Source organism: Pseudophryne corroboree, chromosome 2 (genome assembly GCF_028390025.1).
Source record: "Pseudophryne corroboree isolate aPseCor3 chromosome 2, aPseCor3.hap2, whole genome shotgun sequence".
Taxonomy (NCBI): Eukaryota; Metazoa; Chordata; class Amphibia; order Anura; family Myobatrachidae; genus Pseudophryne; species Pseudophryne corroboree.
This window is the reverse complement of record NC_086445.1, coordinates 650,255,012-650,267,738: the sequence shown is the minus strand read 5'-3', so window position 1 is coordinate 650,267,738 and position 12,727 is coordinate 650,255,012. Positions and strand designations below refer to the sequence as shown.

Sequence of the window (12,727 nt, the reverse complement as noted above, 5' to 3'; positions counted from 1 at the left end):
GGTGATAATGTTGTGCGGTCACCTCCTTCCTGGCTTTGACCAGGGTAGGAATGACCTCTTCCGGAATGCCTTTTTCCCTTAGGATCCGGCGTTCAACCGCCATGCCGTCAAACGCAGCCGCGGTAAGTCTTGGAACAGACATGGTACTTGCTGAAGCAAGTCCCTTCTTAGCGGCAGAGGCCATGAGTCCTCTGTGAGCATCTCTTGAAGTTCCGGGTACCAAGTCCTTCTTGGCCAATCCGGAGCCACGAGTATAGTTCTTACTCCTCTACGTCTTATAATTCTCAATACCTTGGGTATGAGAAGCAGAGGAGGGAAGACATACACCGACTGGTACACCCACGGTGTTACCAGAACGTCCACAGCTATTGCCTGAGGGTCTTTTGACCTGGCGCAATACTTGTCCAGTTTTTTTGTTCAGGCGGGACGCCATCATGTCCACCTTTGGTCTTTTCCAACGGTTCACAATCATGTGGAAGACTTCCCGATGAAGTCCCCACTCTCCCGGGTGGAGGTTGTGCCTGCTGAGGAAGTCTGCTTCCCAGTTGTCCACTCCCGGAATGAACACTGCTGACAGTGCTATCACATGATTTTCCGCCCAGCGAAAAATCCTTGCAGTTTCTGCCATTGCCCTCCTGCTTCTTGTGCCGCCCTGTCTGTTTACGTGGGCGACTGCCGTGATGTTGTCCCACTGGATCAATACCGGCTGACCTTGAAGCAGAGGTCTTGCTAAGCTTAGAGCATTGTAAATTGCCCTTAGCTCCAGTATATTTATGTGGAGAAAAATCTCCAGACTTGATCACACTCCCTGGAAATTTTTTCCCTGTGTGACTGCTCCCCAGCCTCTCGGGCTGGCCTCCGTGGTCACCAGCATCCAATCCTGAATGCCGAATCTGCGGCCCTCTAGAAGATGAGCACTCTGTAACCACCACAGGAGAGACACCCTAGTCCTTGGAGATAGGGTTATCCGCTGATGCATCTGAAAATGCGATCCGGACCATTTGTCCAGCAGATCCCACTGAAAAGTTCTTGCGTGGAATCTGCCGAATGGAATCGCTTCGTAATAAGCCACCATTTTTCCCAGGACTCTTGTGCAATGATGCACTGACACTTTTCCTGGTTTTAGGAGGTTCCTGACTAGCTCGGATAACTCCCTGGCTTTCTCCTCCGGGAGAAACACCTTTTTCTGGACTGTGTCCAGAACCATCCCTAGGAACAGCAGACGTGTCGTCGGAAACGGCTGCGATTTTGGATATTTAGAATCCACCCGTGCTGTCGTAGAACTACTTGAGATAGTGCTACTCCGACTTCCAACTGTTCTCTGGACCTTGCCCTTATCAGGAGATCGTCCAAGTAAGGGATAATTAAGACGCCTTTTCTTTGAAGAAGAATCATCATTTCGGCCATTACTTTGGTAAAGACCCGGGGTGCCGTGGACAATCCAAACGGCAGCGTCTGAAACTGATAGTGACAGTTCCGTACCACGAACCTGAGGTACCCTTGGTGAGAAGGGCAATTTGGGACATGGAGGTAAGCATCCTTGATGTCCAGGGACACCATATAGTCCCCTTCTTCCTGGTTCGCTATCACTGCTCTGAGTGACTCCATCTTGATTTGAACCTTTGTATGTAAGTGTTCAAAGATTTCCCATTTAGAATAGGTCTCACCGAGCCGTCTGGCTTCAGTACCACAATATAGTGTGGAATAATACCCCTTTCCTTGTTGTAGGAGGGGTACTTTGATTATCACCTGCTGGGAATACAGCTTGTGAATTGTTTCCAATACTGCCTCCCTGTCGGAGGAAGACGTTGGTAAAGCAGACATCAGGAGCCTGCGAGGGGGAGACGTCTCGAATCTCCAGTCTGTACCCCTGGGATACTACTTGTAGGATCCAGGGGTCCACTTGCGAGTGAGCCCACTACGCGCTGAAACTCTTGAGATGACCCCCCACCGCACTTGAGTCCGCTTGTACGGCCCCAGCGTCATGCTGAGGACTTGGCCGAAGCTGTGGAGGGCTTCTGTTCCTGGGAATGGGCTGCCTGCTGCAGTCTTCTTCCCTTTCCTCTATCCCTGGGCAGATATGACTGGCCTTTTGCCCGCTTGCCCTTATGGGGACGAAAGGACTGAGGCTGAAAAGACGGTGTCTTTTTCTGCTGAGATGTGATTTGGGGTAAAAAAAGGTGGATTTTCCAGCTGTTGCCGAGGCCACCAGGTCCGATGGACCGACCCCAAATAACTCCTCCCCTTTATACGGCAATACTTCCATGTGCCGTTTGGAATCTGCATCACCTGACCACTGTCGTGTCCATAAACATCTTCTGGCAGATATGGACATCGCACTTACTCTTGATGCCAGAGTGCAAATATCCCTCTGTGCATCTCGCATATATAGAAATGCATCCTTTAAATGCTCTATAATCAATAAAATACTGTCCCTGTCAAGGGTATCAATATTTTCAGTCAGGGAATCCGACCAAGCCACCCCAGCGCTGCACATCCAGGCTGAGGCGATCGCTGGTCGCAGTATAACACCAGTATGTGTGTATATACCTTTTTAGGATATTTTCCAGCCTCTCAGCTGGCTCCTTGAGGGCGGCCCTATCTGGAGACGGTACCGCCACTTGTTTTGATAAGCGTGTGAGCGCCTTATCCACCCTAAAGGGTGTTTCCCAACGCGCCCTAACTTCTGGCGGGAAAGGGTATACCGCCAATAATTTTCTATCGGGGGAAACCCACGCATCATCACACACTTCACTTAATTTATCTGATTCAGGAAAAACTACAGGTAGTTTTTTCACACCCCACATAATACCCTTCTTGTGGTACTTGTAGTATTAGAAATATGTAACACCTCCTTCATTGCCCTTAACATGTAACGTGTGGCCCTAAAGGAAAATACGTTTGTTTCTTCACCGTCGACACTGGAGTCAGTGTCCGTGTCTGTGTCTGTGTCGACCGACTGAGGTAAATGAGCGTTTTACAGCCCCTGACGGTGTTTGAGACGCCTGGACAGGTACTAATTTGTTTGCCGGCCGTCTCATGTCGTCAACCGACCTTGCAGCGTGTTGACATTATCACGTAATTCCTTAAATAAGCCATCCATTCCGGTGTCGACTCCCTAGAGAGTGACATCACCATTTCAGGCAATTGCTCCGCCTCCTCACCAACATCGTCCTCATACATGTCGACACACATGTACCGACACACAGCACACACACAGGGAATGCTCTGATAGAGGACAGGACCCCACTAGCCCTTTGGGGAGACAGAGGGAGAGTTTGCCAGCACACACCAAAAACGCTATAATTATACAGGGACAACCTTTATATAAGTGTTTTTCCCTTATAGCATTTTAATATATATATACATATCGCCAAATAAGTGCCCCCCCTCTCTGTTTTAACCCTGTTTCTGTAGTGCAGTGCAGGGGAGAGCCTGGGAGCCTTCACACCAGCATTTCTGTGAGGGAAAATGGCGCTGTGTGCTGAGGAGAATAGGCCCCGCCCCCTTTTCGGCGGGCTTCTTCTCCCGTTTTTCTGAGACCTGGCAGGGGTTAAATACATCCATATAGCCCCCAGGGGCTACATGTGATGTATTTTTAGCCAGAATAAGGTACTATCATTGCTGCCCAGGGCGCCCCCCCCCAGCGCCCTGCACCCTCAGTGACCGCTGCTATGAAGTGTGCTGACAACAATGGCGCACAGCTGCAGTGCTGTGCGCTACCTTATGAAGACTGAAGAGTCTTCTGCCGCCGTTTCTGGACCTTCACTTTTCGGCATCTGCAAGGGGGGTCGGCGGCGCGGCTCCGGGACGAACCCCAGGGTGAGACCTGTGTTCCGACTCCCTCTGGAGCTAATGGTGTCCAGTAGCCTAAGAAGCCAATCCATCCTGCACGCAGGTGAGTTCACTTCTCTCCCCTAAGTCCCTCGTAGCAGTGAGCCTGTTGCCAGCAGGACTCACTGAAAATAAAAAACCTAATAAAACTTTTACTCTAAGCAGCTCTTTAGGAGAGCCACCTAGATTGCACCCTTCTCGGCCGGGCACAAAAATCTAACTGAGGCTTGGAGGAGGGTCATAGGGGGAGGAGCCAGTGCACACCACCTGATCCTAAAGCTTTTACTTTTGTGCCCTGTCTCCTGCGGAGCCGCTAATCCCCATGGTCCTGACGGAGTCCCCAGCATCCACTTAGGACGTCAGAGAAAATTGATTTTAAGGTAGTTTCCTGTCTGCGATCAGCAGGATCCTTGAGGGCTGCCGTGTCTGGCTACGGTAGCGCCACCTTCTTGGACAAGCGCATTAAAGCCTTGTCCACTCTGGGCGAGGATTCCCACCGTACCCTGTCCTGTGCAGGGAAAGGATACGCCATAAGAATCCTCTTGGGAATCTGCAGTTTTTTGTCTGGAGTTTCCCAAACTTTCAAATAACGCGTTCTGCTCATGAGATGGGGGAATGGTTACCTCAGGTTTCTTTTCCTTAAACATGCATACCCTCATGTCAGGGACAGAGGGGTCATCTGTGATTTGTAAAACATCTTTTATTGCAATAATCATATAATTAATACTTTTGGCCACCCTTTGGTGTAACCTGGCATCATCATAGTCGACACTGGAGTCAGAATCCGTGTCGGTATCAGTGTCTGCTACTTGGGACAGGGGACGTTTCTGAGACCCTGAAGGGCCCTGTGACACAGTCAACGCCATAGATTGACTACCTGTTTTATCCCTGGACTCTGCATTGTCCAATCTCTGATGTAATAAAGACACATCTGCATTCAAAACATTCCACATATCCAACCAATCAGGTGTTGGCGTTGCCGACGGAGACACCACAATCATCTGCTCCACCTCCTCATTAGATGAGCCTTCCGCTTCAGACATGCCGACACACACGTACCGACACCTCCACACACTCAGGGATATATCTATATGGAGACTGTCCCCCAATAAGGCCCTTTGGAGAGACAGAGAGAGAGTATGCCAGCACACACCCAGCGCCACCGGACACTGGAATAAAATCCCAGTTAGTACAGCGTTTTTACAAAAATATATAAATACACTCACTGCGCCAATTAAATGTGCCCCCCCCCCTCTTTTTTGCCCTCTGTAACCGTGTTCAGCAGGGGAGAGTCCGGGGAGCCAGCTTCTCTGCAGTGTGCTGTGGAGAAAATGGCGCTGGTTAGTGCTGGAGGATCAAGCTCCTCCCCCTCACCGGCAGGCTTCGGTCCTGCTCAAATTATTTATACTGGCGGGGGTTTTCCAATATACTGCCTCTGCAGTATCTAATCTATCTGCCAGTGTCCCTTGAGGTTAATATTGTTGCCCAGGGCGCACCCCCTGCACCCTTACAGTGCCCGCTGTGTGTGTGTGTATGTGTGGGAGCAATGGCGCGCAGCGTTTCCTCAGTGAAGATCTGAAGTCTTCTGCCGCCTTTGAAGTCTTCTTTCTTCTTAATACTCACCCGGCTTCTATCTTCCGGCTCTGTGAGGAGGACGGCGGCGCGGCTCCGGGACGAACGGCGAGGGTGAGACCTGCGTTCCAACCCTCTGGAGCTAATGGTGTCCAGTAGCCTAAGAAGCAGAGCCTATCATTTAAGTAGGTCTGCTTCTCTCCCCTCAGTCCCACGAAGCAGGGAGCCTGTTGCCAGCAGTGCTCCCTGAAAATAAAAAAACCTAACAAAAAGCCTCTTTTCAGAGAAACTCAGGAGAGCTCCCCTGCAGTGCACCCAGTCTCCTCTGGGCACAGGATCTAATTGAGGTCTGGAGGAGGGGCATAGAGAGAGGAGCCAGTACACACCCATTCTAAAGTCTTCAGAGTGCCCATGTCTCCTGCAGAGCCTGTCTATAACCTATGGTCCTTACGGAGTCCCCAGCATCCTCTAGGACGTAAGAGAAATAGGATTTTAATACCTATCGGTAATCCTTTTCTCGTAGTCCATAAGGGATACTGGGCACCCGCTTCAGTGCATGGACTTTTCTGCAGGTTCTTGTTCTATAGTTACCCGTTCAGCTGTTGCTGTTGTTGTTACCAGCTGTTGCCGGTTGTTGTTGTATGTTAGTGGTGTGTCGGTGCGTAAATCTCACCACCTTTTCCGTTATCATGCTCCTTCTCTCATATATGTCCTTTCTCCTTGGGGCACCTTTTTACCTATAACTGCCTTTGGGAGGGGGCATAGAGGGGAGGAGCCAGCACACCCAGTTAAAGAAATTTAAAGTGCACTGGCTCATTTGGACTCCTTATATACCCTATCGTACTAGTTTCCCACAATATCCCTTATAGACTTCGAGAAAAGGATGTACCGGTAGGTATTAAAATCCTATTATATGTAATTATGAAATTGGACAAAAATAGATATATTTAAGATATACAGTGCATCTGGAAAGTATTCACAGCGATTCTCTTTTTACACATTTTGTAATAAATTCATTTTCCCCCTTAAAATTCTACACATACCCCATAATAGCAACATGAAAAAAGGTTTTTTTTTTAGACTTATGCAAATTTATTAAAAAGAAAAATCTAAGAAATCACATGTACATAAGTATTCACAGCCTTTGCCATGAAGCTCAAAAGTGAGCTCAGGTGCATCCTGTTTCCACTGATCATCCTTGAGATGTTCTTACAGCTTAATTGGAGTCCACCTGAGGTAAATTCAGTTGACATGATTTGGAAAGGCACACACCTGTCTGTACAAGGTCCCACACTTGACAGTGCATGTCTGACCACAAACCAAGCATGAAGTCAAAGGAATTGTCTGTAGACCTCTGAGACAGGATTATCTCGAGGCACACATCTGGGGAAGAGTACAGAAAAATATCTGCTGCTTTGAAGGTCCCAATGAGCACAGTTGCTTCCATTATCCATAAATGGAAAAAGTTTGGAACCAACAGAACTCTTCCTGGAGCTGGCCGGCCGTCTAAACTGAGTGATCAGGGGAGAAGGGCCCTAGTCAGTTAGGTGACCAAGAACCCAATGGTCACTCTGTCAGAGCTACAGCATTCCTCTGTGGAGAGAGGAGAACCTTCCAGAAGGTCAGCTATCTCTGCAGCAATCCACCAATCAGGCCTGTATGGTAAAGTAGCCAGACGGAAGCCACTCCTTTGTAAAAATAAGAAATTACTCACCGGTAATTCTATTTCTCGTAGTCCGTAGTGGATGCTGGGAACTCCGTAAGGACCATGGGGAATAGACGAGCTCCGAAGGAGACTGGGCACTATCTGGTGTGCACTGGCTCCTCCCTCTATGCCCCTCCTCCAGACCTCAGTTAAGGAAACTGTGCCCGGAAGAGCTGACATTACAAGGAAAGGATTTGGAATCCAGGGTAAGACTCATACCAGCCACACCAATCACACCGTACAACTCGTGATAACTATACCCAGTTAACAGTATGAACAAAAAACTGAGCCTCATTCAAAAGATGGCTCATAACAATAACCCTTAAGTTAAGCAATAACTATATACATGTATTGCAGAGAGTCCGCACTTGGGACGGGCGCCCAGCATCCACTACGGACTACGAGAAATAGAATTACCGGTGAGTAAATTCTTATTTTTTCTGACGTCCTAGTGGATGCTGGGAACTCCGTAAGGACCATGGGGATTATACCAAAGCTCCCAAACGGGCGGGAGAGTGCAGATAACTCTGCAGCACCGAATGAGCAAACTCAAGGTCCTCCTCAGCCAGGGTATCAAACTTGTAGAATTTTGCAAATGTGTTTGAACCCGACCAAGTAGCAGCTCGGCAAAGCTATAAAGCCGAGACCCCTCGGGCAGCCGCCCAAGAAGAGCCCACCTTCCTTGTGGAATGGGCTTTTACTGATTTAGGATGCGGCAGTCCAGCCGCAAAATGTGCCAGCTGAATCGTGCTACAGATCCAGCGAGCAATAGTCTGCTTTGAAGCAGGAGCACCCAGCTTGTTGAGTGCATGCAGGATAAATAGCGAGTCAGTTTTTCTGACTCTAGCCATCCTGGAAACATAAATTTTCAGGGCCCAGACTACATCCAGCAACTTGGAGTCCTCCAAGTCCCGAGTAGCCGCAGGCACCACAATAGGTTGGTTCAAATGAAACGCTGATACCACCTTTGGGAGAAATTGGGGACGAGTCCTCAATTCCGCCCTGTCCATATGGAAGATCAGATAGGGGCTTTTACATGACAAAGCCGCCAATTCTGACACACGCCTAGCTGAGGCTAAGGCCAACAGCATGACCACCTTCCACGTGAGATACTTTAACTCCACAGTCTTAAGTGGCTCAAACCAATGTGATTTCAGGAAATCCAACACAACGTTGAGATCCCAAGGTGCCACTGGAGGCACAAAAGGGGGCTGAATATGCAGCACTCCCTTAACAAACGTCTGAACTTCAGGCAGTGAAGCCAGTTCTTTTTGAAAGAAAATAGAGAGGGCCGAAATCTGGAACTTTATGGACCCCAATTTTAGTCACCCCTGACTGTAGGAAGTGCAGAAATCGACCCAGCTGGAATTCCTCTGTTGGGGCCTTCCTGGCCTCACACCAAGCAACATATTTTCGCCATATGCGGTGATAATGTTTTGCTGTCACATCCTTCCTAGCTTTTATCAGCGTAGGAATGACTTCATCTGGAATGCCCTTTTCCGATAGGATCCGGCGTTCAACCGCCATGCCGTCAAACGCAGCCGCGGTAAGTCTTGGAACAGACAGGGCCCCTGCTGTAGCAGGTCCTGTCGGAGAGGCAGAGGCCATGGGTCCTCTGAGATCATTTCTTGTAGTTCTGGGTACCAAGTTCTTCTTGGCCAATCCGGAACGATGAGTATAGTTCTTATTCCTCTCTTTCTTATTATCCTCAGTACCATGGATATGAGAGGAAGAGAAGGGAACACATAAACCGACTGGTACACCCACGGTGTCACTAGTGCGTCCACAGCTATCGCCTGAGGGTCCCTTGACCTGGCGCAATATCTTTTTAGCTTTTTGTTGAGGCGGGACGCCATCATCTCCACCTGTGGCCGTTCCCAACGATTTACAATCAGTGTGAAGACTTCTGGATGAAGTCCCCACTCTCCCGGGTGGAGGTCGTGCCTGCTGAGGAAGTCTGCTTCCCAGTTGTCCACTCCCGGAATGAACACCGCTGACAGTGCTAGTACGTGATTCTCCGCCCATCGAAGAATCCTTGTGGCTTCTGCCATCGCCATCCTGCTTCTTGTGCCGCCCTGTCAGTTTACATGGGCGACCGCCGTGATGTTGTCTGACTGAATCAGCACCGGTTGGTTTTGAAGCAGGGGCTCTGCTTGACTCAGGGCGTTGTAAATGGCCCTTAGTTCCAGTATATTTATGTGTAGGGAAGTCTCCTGACTTGACCACTGTCCTTGGAAGTTCCTTCCCTGAGTGACTGCCCCCCATCCTCGGAGGCTCGCATCCGTGGTCACCAGGACCCAGTCCTGTATGCCGAATCTGCGGCCCTCGAGAAGATGAGCACTCTGCAGCCACCACAGCAGAGACACCCTGGCCCTCGGGAACATGGTGATCAACCGATGCATCTGAAGATGCGATCCGGACCATTTGTCTAACAGATCCCACTGAAAGATCCTTGCATGGAATCTGCCGAAGGGAATTGCTTCGAAAGAAGCCACCATCTTTCCCAGGACCCGCGTGCACTGATGCACCGAGACCTGTTTTGGTTTCAGGAGGTCCCTGACCAGATATGACAATTCCTGGGCCTTCTCCCAGGGGAGAAACACCTTCTTCTGTTCTGTGTCCAGAATCATGCCCAAGAACAGCAGACGTGTCGCAGGAATCAGCTGCGACTTTGGGATATTCAGAATCCAGCCATGCTGTTGTAGCACTTCCCGAGATAGTGCTACGCTGACTAACAACTGCTCCTTGGACCTCGCCTTTATAAGGAGATCGTCCAAGTACGGGAGAATTATAACTCCCTTCTTTCGGAGGAGTATCATCATTTCTGCCATTACCTTGGTAAATACCCTCGGTGCCGTGGACAGACCAAACGGCAACGTCTGGAATTGGTAATGACAGTCCTGTACCACAAACCTGAGGTACTCCTGGTGAGGTGGGTAAATGGGGACATGCAGGTAAGCATCCTTGATGTCCAGCGACACCATAAAATCCCCCTCTTCCAGGCTTGCAATAACCGCCCTGAGCGATTCCATTTTGAACTTGAACTTCCTTATATAAGTGTTCAAGGATTTCAAATTTAGAATGGGTCTCACCGAACCGTCTGGTTTCGGTACCACAAACATTGTGGAATAGTAACCCCGTCCCTGTTGAAGGAGGGGAACCTTGATTATCACCTGCTGGAGGTACAGCTTGTGAATTGCCGCCAGTACTACCTCCATTTCCCTGGGAGCAGCTGGCAAGGCTGATTTGAGGTAACGGCGAGGGGGAGTCGCCTCGAACTCCAGCTTGTATCCCTGAGATAGCACTTGTATAACCCAGAGATCCACCTGCGAGCGAACCCACTGGTCGCTGAAGTTCCGGAGACGCGCCCCCACCGCACCTGGCTCCACCTGTGGAGCCCCAGCGTCATGCGGTGGACTTAGTGGAAGCAGGGGAGGATTTTTGTTCCTGGGAACTGGCTGCCTGATGCAGCTTCTTTCCTCTACCCCTGCCTCTGGGCAGAAAGGATGCGCCTCTGACCCGCTTGCCTTTCTGAGGCCGAAAGGACTGTACTTGATAATACGGTGCTTTCTTAGGCTGTGAGGGAACCTGAGGTAAAAAGTCGACTTCCCAGCTGTTGCTGTGGATACGAGGTCCGAGAGACCGTCCCCAAACAATTCCTCACCCTTATAAGGCAAAACCTCCATGTGCCTTTTAGAATCAGCATCACCTGTCCACTGCCGAGTCCATAATACTCTCCTGGCAGAAACGGACATTGCATTAATTCTAGATGCCAGCCGGCAAATGTCCCTCTGTGCATCCCTCATATATAAGATGACGTCTTTTATATGCTCTATGGTTAGCAAAATAGTATCCCTGTCGATGGAATCAATGTTGTCTGACAGGGTATCAGACCATGCTGCTGCAGCACTACATATCCATGCTGAAGCAATTGCAGGTCTCAGTATAGTACCTGAGTGTGTATATACAGACTTCAGGATAGTCTCCTGCTTTCTATCTGCAGGCTCCTTTAGGGCGGCCGTATCCTGAGACGGCAGTGCCACCTTTTTTGATAAGCGTGTGAGCGCCTTGTCCACCCTAGGGGATGTTTCCCAACGTAGCCTATCCGTTGCCGGGAAAGGGTACGCCATCAGTAGCCTCTTAGAAATCACTAGTTTCTTATCAGGGGAACACCACGCTTCTTCACACAATTCATTTAACTCATCAGATGGGGGAAAAGTCACTGGCAGCTTTTTCTCCCCAAACATAATACCCTTTTTGGTGGTAACCGGGTTAATGTCAGAAATGTGCAATACATTTTTCATTGCAGTAATCATGCATCGGATGGCCCTTGTGGACTGTACATTTGTCTCATCCTCATCTACACTGGAGTCAGACTCCGTGTCGACATCTGTGTCTGCCATCTGAGCTAGCGGGCGTTTATGAGCCCCTGATGGCCTCTGAGACGCCTGGGCAGGCGCGGGCTGAGAAGCCGGCTGTTCCAAGGCTGCTGCGTGATCAAACCTTTTATGTAAGGAGTTGACACTGTCGGTTAATACCTTCCACATATCCATCCACTCCGGTGTCGGCCCCGTCGGGGGCGACACTACACTTATCTGCTCCTGCTCCGCCTCCACGTAACCCTCATCAAACATGTCGACACACCGCACACACACAGGGAATGCTCTGACTGAGGACAGGACCCCACAGAAGTCCTTTGGGGAGACAGAGAGAGAGTATGCCAGCACACACCACAGCGCTATATAACACAGGGATTTACACTAACAAAAAAGTGAATTTTTCCCAATAGCTGCTTATATCACATTTGCGCCTAAATTTATGTGCCCCCCCCTCTCTTTTTTACCCTTGTTGTAGTGTATACTGCAGGGGAGTGCCTGGGGAGCGTCCTTCCAGCGGAGCTGTGAAGAGAAAATGGCGCTGGTGTGCTGAGGGAGAAAGCCCCGCCCCCTCCGCGGCGGGCTTCTCCCGCTTTTTTTATAATGTTAATGGCGGGGGTTTAGGCACATATACAGTTTTATAAACTGTATTATGTGCAGTTTGCCAAAAGGTATACTAATTGCTGCCCAGGGCGCCCCCCCCCAGCGCCCTGCACCCACCAGTGACCGGAGTGTGTGGTGTGCTGTGGGAGCAATGGCGCACAGCTGTAGAGCTGTGCGCTACCTTAATGAAGACAGGAGTCTTCAGCCGTCGTTTTTCGATGATTCTTCTGTCTTCTGGCTCTGCAAGGGGGACGGCGGCGCGGCTCCGGGAACGGACGATCGAGGTCGGGCCCTGTGTTCGAACCCTCTGGAGCTAATGGTGTCCAGTAGCCTTAGAAGCACAAGCTAGCTGCAAGCAGGTAGGTTTGCTTCTCTCCCCTCAGTCCCTCGTAGCAGTGAGTCTGTTGCCAGCAGATCTCACTGAAAATAAAAAACCTAACAAATACTTTCTTTCTAGCAAGCTCAGGAGAGCCCACTAGGAGCACCCAGCTCTGGCCGGGCACAGATTCTAACTGAGGTCTGGAGGAGGGGCATAGAGGGAGGAGCCAGTGCACACCAGATAGTACCTAATCTTTCTTTTAGAGTGCCCAGTCTCCTTCGGAGCCCGTCTATTCCCCATGGTCCTTACGGAGTTCCC

General features: G+C 49.9%; 1 protein-coding gene across 4 annotated transcripts in view; it reads right to left on the bottom strand.

The window, feature by feature from the left end:
* Window positions 1-12,727, bottom strand: part of PIGW (phosphatidylinositol glycan anchor biosynthesis class W) — a 67,375-nt gene that overhangs the window by 53,529 nt on the left and 1,119 nt on the right. The window lies entirely within an intron of this gene.